Below are 12,311 nucleotides of genomic sequence, written 5' to 3'. Positions count from 1 at the left end.
GTCCACTTGCTGGTAAGGTGAGTCTAAAGTCTTTTACTTATTCTTATTTGATAATGTCTTTTAACTATTATTAAATTTGCAACTGGTGACATGCACATATACATTGTGAAGCTGATGGTGAAAGTAACTTGTAAAATTTTGAAACCTCATGTGCATAGAATGTAAACTAATGTATTTTTCACAATAAATTTGAACACGGTCACAATATATACAAATTTATGAACATGTGTGCATGTAAAAGAAAACTATATATATTATATTTTTACAAAATACAATTCAAATCACATAAATATGCACATGTGCATGGTATATCATCATCATCATACTCAATAAATCCACCAAAAGCAAAGCTAAGGTAGGGTCTGAGAAGGAAAAGATGTAGACAACCTTAATTACCTCTACCCCGTAGAAATAGAGAGGCTGCTTCTAGTGAGACCCCCGGCTCGATAGTAGTTTTGCATCATGCCTTGGACATAAGGCACATAACACTCAGCAATTGAGATAATGCCGATTAGTGCATGTACCCCCTTGTCTTTCGGCTATCAACGCCACCACATGATGCATAATTTACCATCCCCCTCTTTTAACGAAATTAGTAAAATAACGTTAAAAGTAGTGCACTTCCCCCCCCCCCCCCCCCGGGCGCCCATACATATATACATTATATGCGCATACCGCAAGCGGTGCGTAATGTGCATGGTATATAAACAAATCAATTTGTATACTAAATCCAAACAAGAAAGACTATATTCATAATATGCATTTGTGCATTTAACAAAATCATCATCATCATACTCAGTTGTAGGTCCCTCGGAGGATGAGGTCAAACATTAACCTTGTTATGTTAAACACACTAGCAAGTGCGGAATCCAAGCTAGAGTGCAAACCGAGATGAAACAAGCACAAACACAAGACACGCAATATTCACCGATTAACACCACTTGTATTACTACGTATGAAAGGTTCGGTTACAAGCTCAATGTCTACAAATCTGTTTTGCAAACTCTCTAAGTGTGTGTGTGTTCTCTGTGAAGTGTCTCTCCTAGTGTCTGTCTGTCACTTGTCTCCCTTCATGAAGTGAACACATTACATGGGGTATATATACCCGTCACAGATTGAGATTGTCTGGTCGAAGGATCAGATAGACTGATCGAAGGATCATCTATCGATCTGAAACCTGTCGAAGGATCTACATGTACCTCGAAGGATGATCTATCGAGGTCCATCAACATCCATCGAAGGTTTATCTTTCGAGCTCATCGAAGGATCTAAACTATCCTTCGATGAGTCATCCTTCGACACAGCCATGTTACAATCAGGTTCTAACTGTTTGGCCAAGTCAAACCAGGAGGATGGTTGACTTGGTCAAACTTACAAGACTAACAAAGGACATCGTTTTATATCAGACAAAATACAGACACAAGTGCACCAACATCAGTAAATCCCACCAATAGCAAAAGCTAAGGTAGGGTCTAAGGAGGGTAAGATATAGACAGCCTTACCTTTACCCCGTAGAAACAGAGAGGCTGCATGTAACAAAATAAATACGTAAAATAGAGGATACGCCGGTAATACACATACACATGGGCATGTTATGACATTAGAAACTGCTATTGGTGAGGTCTTTGCTCTAATTGTTGGTATTCTTGCATTAATTGTTTTTTAGTCTTCTGAACACTTGTTTCTGTTTTGCTTTTTAATTTGAATAGAGGTGGAGATTCAAAGTCACCATCATCAACAAATCAAGGATGTCATTTCTTTAAATGAGCTTCAGTTTAGGTTGGGTATATAAAGCTCGGCCTAAGGCTCGTTTAAAGGTTTTCACTAGCCGCTCTGCAGTTCTAAAAAAAAAGCTAGCCAATCTTAAGTGGCTCACGAGCAGCTTCGTTTGTTCACACCCCTAATGCCAACCTGAGAATATGACCAAAAATAGCAATTTCCTCCGGATCGATGCAGGGAGTATAAGCCAATTGAACCATTTCATATGTCCTTATTCCTGTCCTTATTTTTCCAGCTTTCTTAATATTTTGATACCCGACTCGAACCCATCTTGTGTACAAGAATACAGTGAGTTGTCTTCTTAGTTTGCATAACTTTATTACAGCACTGTGATATACTTTTTAGTTTTTATGTCATTTGGATTCCTGTAAAACTTGTGTTTGCTGTTATTGTCTAGACATGTTTTGTTTTGTTTTCAGAAATGCTATGTTTGTTGCTTGTAGAACATCTTCTATATATGTTTCGTGTACACATATGCTTTATTCGTTTTCTGCTACCATTTTAATCCAACTACACTACCATACAAAACATTATTAGGGACGCGAAGAAATTCGTCGTTGATGCAGTGACTGAACTTTCCACATGTACAAAAATTATTTCTTTGAATTTTCTCATATTAAAAAACAGACATTAGTAATTTTAAGTCTATATATCTAATATACCCATACTAATGGGCTTCTTGCCTGGTGGTATCAAGGTGTGTTGAGGTTGAGGTTTCAAGAACCATGTGTGAGTTAGCCAGTCAACACTCAACAAACCTCTAATATACCTTTGTCAATTTCTACATGTAATTCGAATCGTTTTTAGATATTGATGCTATTATTTAAAGTTTAAAAATTTGTTTATGTTTATATTAGATGTACTCAATTTGTTATTTTGCAGTCATTTATATATTTGTTAAAGTGTTAAACAATGTCTTAGTTTGTTTAAGGGTTTGCATTCGATCATGGTTTGTTCATCAGTTTCAACCATGTGTCTGTTTTCTTCGAGAAACATTATTTCCTCGGGTTTTTTTAACAATATAAAAACTCACAGCTGAAATAATTTGAGTGTGTTCATCAATCAATCAATCTACCCATCCCTCAATGATGTTGTCTTGTTATTCATCATCGCGGACCAACAAACGGCATCAAAGTTTGTTGTATATAGTACATCGACTGTTTAATGTTCATAGCAAGCTATACGCGATCATCCATCTGTTCAAAAAGTCCAAACATGTTTAGAAACTCAATTTTTTAGTGATATGGGGGAACTTCATGGGAGTGTGAAAAATGCAATTATTCTAAAGGTGCATATTGTATGTATATCATAATGACAAATCTTTTGTTCTAATTCGGTTTATTCACATCCAGGTGTCTATTAGTCATAATTTTTTTTCTTAGTAACTTTGTCTATTTAATAACCCTTCATTTATGTACAGAAAGTATCTCTTGTAATACATCTTTCTCTCGTTATTCAGAACAATGAATGACAGAACAAAATTTTTCTCCTTGTTCTCTTTTTCTTCTGGTGGATTTTATTCCAAAGTGTTATGTAGTGCACTCTTATTTTCAAAACCTAAAGGTAAACCTATGTATCACTAAGTGTGATAAATACACTATGACTTGTTGAAGCTTGATTACTTGATATCGACTTTAATGACTAGATCCAATTATCTCTGGTAACTAAAGAGAAACATAGTTGAGTCTCATCTTATGAGTCTGTTGATGACAATCCTAGACGTATATTCTCGAGCAGAGATCAACATGGAGACGTTAGATGAGCAAAGTAGAACCAACACACGAGGAATTTAGAGACCTTTCAATCCTAAAGTCAAAGACAAAGCTAAGATCACCTCATTTGCTCATGCTCATGTTTGTATTGTTTCTAAATTCTAAGTACTATGTATTGAATAGTGAATTGTCATCACCAAATGGGGGAAATGTTGGTTCGAACCATAGCATATATTTCATGATCAAAATAGTATATAATACTTAGAGATGACTGTTATATGGTCAAAACTCATATATGCCATCCACCGAGAATCAATCAAACAAAGCTGCCAATTGGCAAGGATAAATCCGAGAACTTGAGGAGGGCTCCAATACGTAGGAATAGAATGAGAAAAACAAACAATATTTCTCTAGACCACATACATTTAAAATACCTGAATTGGGAATCTAGGGTTTTTAAGAGCACATATAGAATCCAATTGTTATGATGCTTTGAAAGCCAAATAAAACCAATAGAATACAGGAATTGGTGATTACAGAAAGAAAACAGTTGGAAGGAAGAAGAATCGAAGGCGTTACCTGAATTGGGTGGGAATCATACTGGGTTGTTGTGTTGACAACAAATCAAGAAAGGACGAGGTCAGTCCCGATCTCCTTTCCGCTCTTCACAAATTTAAAAAAAAAATCACCAAAATGAGCATACATCTACTCATTTTAGTTGTCATGGAAAGCGTCTAATCTGGGATGGCTTGTCAGGGAGATGTCTAAGCTCTAGACGTCGCCAAACGTGATGATTTTCAGAGGAAACATCTGTGTAGACGCTAGTGACTGGAGTAGACGTCATAGAGATAAAGCTCCTGACTCCTGAGCCCTAGACTTTTCTATTCCAAACAATTTTTAAACAATAATAATTTTTACATACAATAATATACTTTTTTTTAAGTTACACCATCATAAAAAACGTTTTTTTTTTTTTTTAATTTGTTGTTTTTTTTTTAATTTGTTGTTTTTTTTAAGAACTATCGTCGTATAAAAGATTATGCTCATTTAAAAATCATGGGAGATGGACAGTTTATAGGCGCTGTAGGTCCCTCTCGGAGGATGACGAACCTAAACCTTGTTATACTAACCCACTAGCAAGTGCGGAATCCAAGCTAGTGAGCAAACCGGGATGAAACAAGCACAAACACAAACACACAAAGATTCACCGATTAACACTACTTGTATTAATGCGAATGAAAGGTTCCGGTTACAAGCACAATGTTCACAAATGTGTTTTGCAAACTCTCAAAGTGTGTGTGTGTTTCGGACAGAATGCTCTCTAAGTCTCTCTATCTCTCGGTGTGCATCTGCTCTACCAAGTCTAACACACTGCATGGGTATTTATACCCATACACAGCAGGTCTGGTCGAAGGATCATTCAGAATGACCGAAAGATCATCTGTCGATCACAAAGCCCTCGAATGATCCATATTTACCTCGAAGGATGGTATATCCTTCGAGGTTCAACAGTATCCTTCGTTGGACATCTTTCGAGCTCATCGAAGGATAGACATAATCCTTCGATGGCCCATCTTTCGACTCAGACACTTTACAAACATATTCTAACTGTTGGTTCAAGTCAAACCAGGAGGACGGTTGACTTGGTCAACTTACAGGACTGACAAGGACATCGTTTACATCGTGACTGAATACAGACAAAGTACAGACACAAGTGCACCAACAAACTCCCCCTTGGCTGTAGCTTTGTCTCGATCTTCGATGTTTGCAGATTTGTCTCGATCTTGATCATCTTTGATCTTCATGTCTTCAAGACTCTGATGTCCTTTCAAGTCTTCAATGTCGGAGGATCTTCAAAGTCTTCACGTCTTGAAAGTAGAAAGTGTATCAACAAACTACCCGTATCATGTAGGAAGTGTGTTGACAAACTCCCCCTTAACATAAGCTCCCCCTTGAGTTATGCTCGTGAAATACTTGATCTTTATGAAGTGAGATCCTTGTGGTGTTGATGATGGCCAGCGGCAACTCGATCATCTTCATCATTTGAGTGCCTTCACGTCGTGTCTTCATTCCAAAGCTTGTCATCGACCATGTTCTCCTTGCCTTTAGAATCTGCACATGCAAGAAATCTAATAATGAGAACAACTGCTTGGAATAGTTAGCATAAACAACCGACACACGAATGACCATGTCACAATCAAACACCGTCCGACAGTTTGAAAGTTTAATAAATTTCTCAATTTTAGATTTAACTTTCAAAACTTGCAAATTTCGACCGTTTATGAAGATTTAGTCAATTCGGTTTTCGTTCAGGTTTCAGGTAACTACGAAGACTCGAGTTCCAACATCGTACGATCGAAAATAAAGTATAAAAGAAAATCTTTTTGGTATTTTTGAATTTTTCAAATGTAAAGACTGAAAGCAGTAAATAAATATATACAGACATTCTTTTTGCGAGTTTCGAGGGTAAGAGAATCATATCAGTGTACGGTCATGCCAAAACACTCTTGTTGTTCAATTAATTAACATTAAGATAAACATCCTATAATAATTATCGGTATTGTTGTCCACTTAAGCTCAACTTATCAGATGTAATCATGGCGAGGGGATACGTTAAGGTATGATTTATACTTACCGACCGGTGTTCATCCACATCACGACACATTCCCGTATCAAGGTATGCACGAGAATTCATCTTACCGGTGAGTATACCGATTATCATCTGTTTGACCGTATATGATGTGAGATTCTCACTTATTTTGATTTGAAAACAAGCCCTATGTGATATAATCACTTATTGATGAGGAACTTGATTTTCATATGCATGAGGGCACAGGAGCAAGTCCGTGAATAGGTCAGTACTTCCGTACAGCAGAGAGACGAACCTGACTCCCGGAAAAATGTGATATTTTATCACTTATTTGATATGGACATGTGATTGATTATCACTTATTGAGGTCGAATGCAGTATGCAATATGTACACGTATGTATAGTATCATGGAAGATCTAGACTTGCGTCCCCGTTATTTTTCGGTAAAAGATACAACCATGATACCCAGATGATAAGCAGCATAAAGACCGAATATCTCAGAACCTCGGCAATCTATCAAACGAAATTTCGGTACTAAGACCATATGCCAATGAATGGTTCCCACCTGGTCTTCAGTCAGTTTAAGATTTATATCACCCTGCACACTTTAAAATGATTGTGAGCCTACCGATACATCTTATATAGAGCTGCTTATCGTTTTTCATTTCAGGTTTAAAGAGGTTTGGATAGACCACTGATGAACTATCATTTTCTCTTTTGCTCGCCAGGAAACTCATTTTTGTTTTTCTATTGTTTTTGTGTTTTTGAAATTTTTCGATGTTTTTGGATTTTCAGATTTTTGGATTTACTCCCCCTAAAATCAATAAACTAAGACAAATTTAAAAACACAAAGGTATTTACAAAAATGATTTTCCGACGTTGGTTAACTCGTATTTTACCTCAATGCCGTTTACCAAAATTAATTTTAATCAGAAATGATTTTATTGAATTTTGGAAAAATCAGTTGGCATGTCGGTAAGCGGTGCGGACCATGACAACATTGACGAGTTTCATAGAGAAACAATCACGTGTGAGGTGATATTCGAGATCAATGTGTCAGGTCAAAGAGTGCTGTATGAGATGATAATAATTCATAAAGCAGCTTAAAAATCAACAAGTATAGGAGAGATTAGAAATTTTAAAAACCGTATCCTGCAACTGTTTCGTGCATTGCAAGGAATTTGAGCACTCTCCCATACTGGATATCCACCCGGTGTGGACTTCAAAGTCGATTTTGTAGCTACTGGAGAATCTCTTCACAGCAACATGATCAAAAACCTTTGGTTCCGGCTGGTCTTCCACATTGCACCAGCGAAGGTCTTTGTCTTCCTCTTGAGAAGTAGTGTGTGGTTGTTCAATTCACGCCAAGACATTTGCACATCCGGTGTAGTTCGTTCAACAAACACATTTTCTTCAATCACACCGCGAAGAAAATGTACATTGCACGTTTATCTTGCTGGTTGTGAACTTCAGACGTGCTTCTAGTGCGTACATTTTATTCGAATCTTTCCTGAGTACCCGATCAAGAACCATACCAACCAAATTTTGGCACGTTCTTCATTTGATCGAATTTTGCAGCTTCATTCAACCACATTCTTTCATCAGACATTTTTGTCTTCTTTTCTTTTTCCTTCCTCTCCATCAATGACAACAACATTCTCCTAGATATAACAATATTTTGGAGCCTTATGTCGCCAATGTTGTGCATGGACGCTCCACTATGAACAATCCTAAGACTATCAATAGTTCCTCCTGGAACATCCTGCACACTCATTCAGAGATTAGTTGGAGAGGGGGACCCAAGCCTTCACAGACTTGGGCCGTCCGTCATCATCGAGAATTGTAATATCCATTTCCCGATGATTCGGAATTGATGCAGCTCCCCCTGAAACAGTTACCGGTTTTGGTATCCAAATCTGTTTCTGTTTTTCATGTTTAACATCCGATTTAACAGATTTTGTTTGGATGACCTCCGGTTTTAAAACCTTTTCAGCTTCTTTTCTTTGTTTCTTTTTCTGTTTCTTTTCTCGTTGTTTAACAAGACGAGGGTCCTGTTTTGGTGAAACAGATCTTTTATGGTAATTGTTACCATGGGGGCATCAATTTTTGACTTTCTCTTGGTGAGATATGGACAATTCTTAATGATGTGTCCATACTCACAGCATTCAAAGCATGATCTCCGCTCAACAAACCTCGGAGTATCATAACTGTAATAGTTGGATGATGAACTTCGTGATCTTGAGGTACTTGGTCCTACATCACAACCGTTTGTGTGTTGTGTATAGTTGTTTTGACTGTTTCTTTTCAAAATTTTACTTTGTTTAACAAAATCCTTATTGGATTTGCTTTTGAAAGTATCAATTTTATCAGTCCCTCTTGATTTCACGAAGTTTATCTTCCGATCCTTTTTCTTCTTTTCGCCCTGTTTGCCTTTTCTATTCTCTTGGGCGGCATGATTTTGTTCACGGGGATCATCAACCTTTGCTTTCAACTTATGAAGATATGGACAATTTCGAATTATATGTCCAATTGTACCACACTCAAAACATGATCTTCGTTCAACAAACCCCGAAGTATCATGTGATCGTTTAGCCGATGATGTTGAACTTTGTGAACTCGAGGTACTAGGCTTTGAACTGTTTTGTTCATTTCTTTTCAGAACAGTAGCTTTCTTGACAAAATCTAAGTTAGATTTATTTTCAAACGTTTCAATTTTGTCCGTTCCCGTCGATTTCACAAAGTTTACATTCTTGTTTTTCTTCTGATTCGGCTTCTTTTGAGTTTGAGCCGGTGATTTCGCTTGTGGCTTGGTGTGATTTTGCTGTTTCTGCACTGTTGGTAATTTCTTGTTGCCAAACTGTTTTCGAATTTCGGCCTTTGGAATTGGAGGACACTGTGTAACTGTAACACGTGGTCCTGACTTTCCCAAAAACTTACTAGTCGAATTCTCAAAGACTTTACTGATTAAGGATTGATTAACATTCTTAATAGGAAAATCTTTGTCTGAATAAATCTTATCATCACCAACAAGAGTGTACAGCAAATTCACACTCTCCGACTCGTTTTCAGACGAGGACTCGATTGCAACAGTGTTAGCGGGTTTTGCAGGAGGATCACATAGAATATGTTTCTCAAGAGGTATGTCCTCATTTTAGCTACCGCATCAGACTTTGTTGGGACAGCATCATCAGATTCATCATCAGAAGAATCAGCATCCTCAATCACAACTGGGGGATCCTGGTTCTGTTCAGCAGTTACAAATGTATCTGCTGACCCATCTGAATCTGAGGATACTTCTTTCTGGTATCCGAGTCCTGCGGCAAATTCTTTCACATCTAGAGGCACAGATGGTTCAAAGAACACCCTGTCCTCCTCATCTGGCATGGCATCATAATTATGTCTCACTGGTGGTGGACAATTCTTATAACCTATGCACGTGACATCCCTTTTCTCCTTTTGGACATCAATGATGTGATCCAACACATAGCTAGAACTCAAATAACTATCTAACTTGAGTTGGATTGCCTCACTTTCCGTTTTTACACAAGCTATTTCTTTTTGCATTGTCTCAAGACGAGATATATACAAATTAATGTCCGTTTGTTTTCTGGAAACCATTTTAGTTAGTTCGGTTTTATCTTTCTTTAATTTTTCGATTACCGACTTAAATTCCTTTTCATTGTTTTCGTAAAACATGTTGGCTTCAGTGCATTTGGAAAGGTCCACAGTCAATTTCTGATTGTGGATAAAAGTCACATCATATTTCTCTTGCAAAGCTTCGTGTTTGCTTTGCAATTCACACCACTTGGCATTCAGTGAAACATGTTTGTCTTGCAAGTCAAACAAACTAGCTTGTAAAGCATCATGTTTGCCTTGCAACTCAGACATGTTTGCTTCTAGATCAGCACACTTAACTCTTAATCTAGCACAATTATCACAATCTACAGCAGTGGGTTTATCGGCACATACCTGACTGGAATCACTCTCAGTTGTTGGCCTTTCTGCATCAGAATTAATAACCTCCCTTGATGATTCACATTTAGATCCATCCTCTCTCGAACTTGAGCTTGAAGTTGTATCACCCTCAACTGAAGTTGAGACATCTTCATCTGAACTTCTGTCATGTTCAGAACTGTCATCATTTCCCGAGGATTCACCATTGCTTGCATCTTTGACAATTTCAGCATACAACGCCGATTTTGTCTGACTACTGTTCTTTGGATCAAGAAATGATGGTTCTACAGTAGAACGATGGTGTTGTAAACCAACTGTGGGTAATGGATTTCCATACAAGTCTGTGATTGGAGCTGGCTTTACAGGAACTTGTATTGGATTGCCAAACCAATCTGTTGTTATTTTCGGTTCACTTTGCTTTTGATTAGTAACCGATGCCCACATTTCTGCAGTAATTCGAGGTGGTGTGGGAGATTCGGCCCATGATGGAGATAAACTTGTACACGTGTATTTTCCACTGTCTGGAGTCGGTGTACCCAACCATGAGGGAGTGGAACCTGAACTTGTATATTTTCCACTGTCTGGAGCCGGATTCCAGCAATTCGGATTCATGATGAATATCCCGAAAGATAACAGCAGCCGAAGGATTCCTGATCAAAAGACAAGCTAACACAAACTTGTTAAGTTAAAACAGACAAGAGTTGAAAGATCAACACCTTGTTCGAAGGATCAACAATTGTTCGAAGGATCAACAGTGTTCGAAAGATCACTGTTGAATTTCGAACGATTGATTTCGAAAGATTCAAAATTTCGAAAGATTCACACTTGAAAGATCCTTATCTTTCGAGATAAATCCTTATCTTTCGAACAACTATCCTTCGAATAGATTCCTGGAACGAAAGATAATGCTTAGACTTCGAAAGACTACTCGAAAGATGCTTATCTATCGAGCTGTCTTTGATCGAAAGATGGTCTTTCGATGTCGAAGGATATCTTTCGAATGCTTCTGACTCACTGACACTGATGTGACAGGTTGGTGAAAAGGTGATGGGTTGGTGAAGTCAACTTTCGGCAAAAAGGATATGGCAGACCTTACTTTTCCTACCAACTTTGATTTTGAAATAAAATATGCCCAATAAGGAAACCTTATCCAGAAAATCAGTCACCGGAATTTTGACCGGAAATATGGCCGGACAATACCAAATATCTTAAAAATGAGTTTTAAGTTACCCAACCCAACCTGAACACACCCGAAAGGTTTAGAACACGTTTTTCAGTTTAAAAATGCAGGAAAACCACCAAAAACGGGTGCTAAACCAAGTGTCCAAACACACCAAGAACTTGAACAATACCCGGTTTTAAACAAAGTAAAGAGCCTTGGCTCTGATACCACTTGTAGGTCCCTCTCGGAGGATGACGAACCTAAACCTTGTTATACTAACCCACTAGCAAGTGCGGAATCCAAGCTAGTGAGCAAACCGGGATGAAACAAGCACAAACACAAACACACAAAGATTCACCGATTAACACTACTTGTATTAATGCGAATGAAAGGTTCCGGTTACAAGCACAATGTTCACAAATGTGTTTTGCAAACTCTCAAAGTGTGTGTGTGTGTTTCGGACAGAATGCTCTCTAAGTCTCTCTATCTCTCGGTGTGCATCTGCTCTACCAAGTCTAACACACTACATGGGTATTTATACCCATACACAGCAGGTCTGGTCGAAGGATCATTCAGAATGACCGAAAGATCATCTGTCGATCACAAAGCCCTCGAATGATCCATATTTACCTCGAAGGATGGTATATCCTTCGAGGTTCAACAGTATCCTTCGTTGGACATCTTTCGAGCTCATCGAAGGATAGACATAATCCTTCGATGGCCCATCTTTCGACTCAGACACTTTACAAACATATTCTAACTGTTGGTTCAAGTCAAACCAGGAGGACGGTTGACTTGGTCAACTTACAGGACTGACAAGGACATCGTTTACATCGTGACTGAATACAGACAAAGTACAGACACAAGTGCACCAACAAACTCCCCCTTGGCTGTAGCTTTGTCTCGATCTTCGATGTTTGCAGATTTGTCTCGATCTTGATCATCTTTGATCTTCATGTCTTCAAGACTCTGATGTCCTTTCAAGTCTTCAATGTCGGAGGATCTTCAAAGTCTTCACGTCTTGAAAGCAGAAAGTGTATCAACAAACTACCCGTATCATGTAGGAAGTGTGTTGACAAACTCCCCCTTAACATAAGCTCCCCCTTGAGTTAT

This window comes from Helianthus annuus, chromosome 16 (assembly GCF_002127325.2).
Source record: "Helianthus annuus cultivar XRQ/B chromosome 16, HanXRQr2.0-SUNRISE, whole genome shotgun sequence".
Taxonomy (NCBI): domain Eukaryota; kingdom Viridiplantae; phylum Streptophyta; class Magnoliopsida; order Asterales; family Asteraceae; genus Helianthus; species Helianthus annuus.
This window is presented reverse-complemented; position numbering follows the sequence as displayed.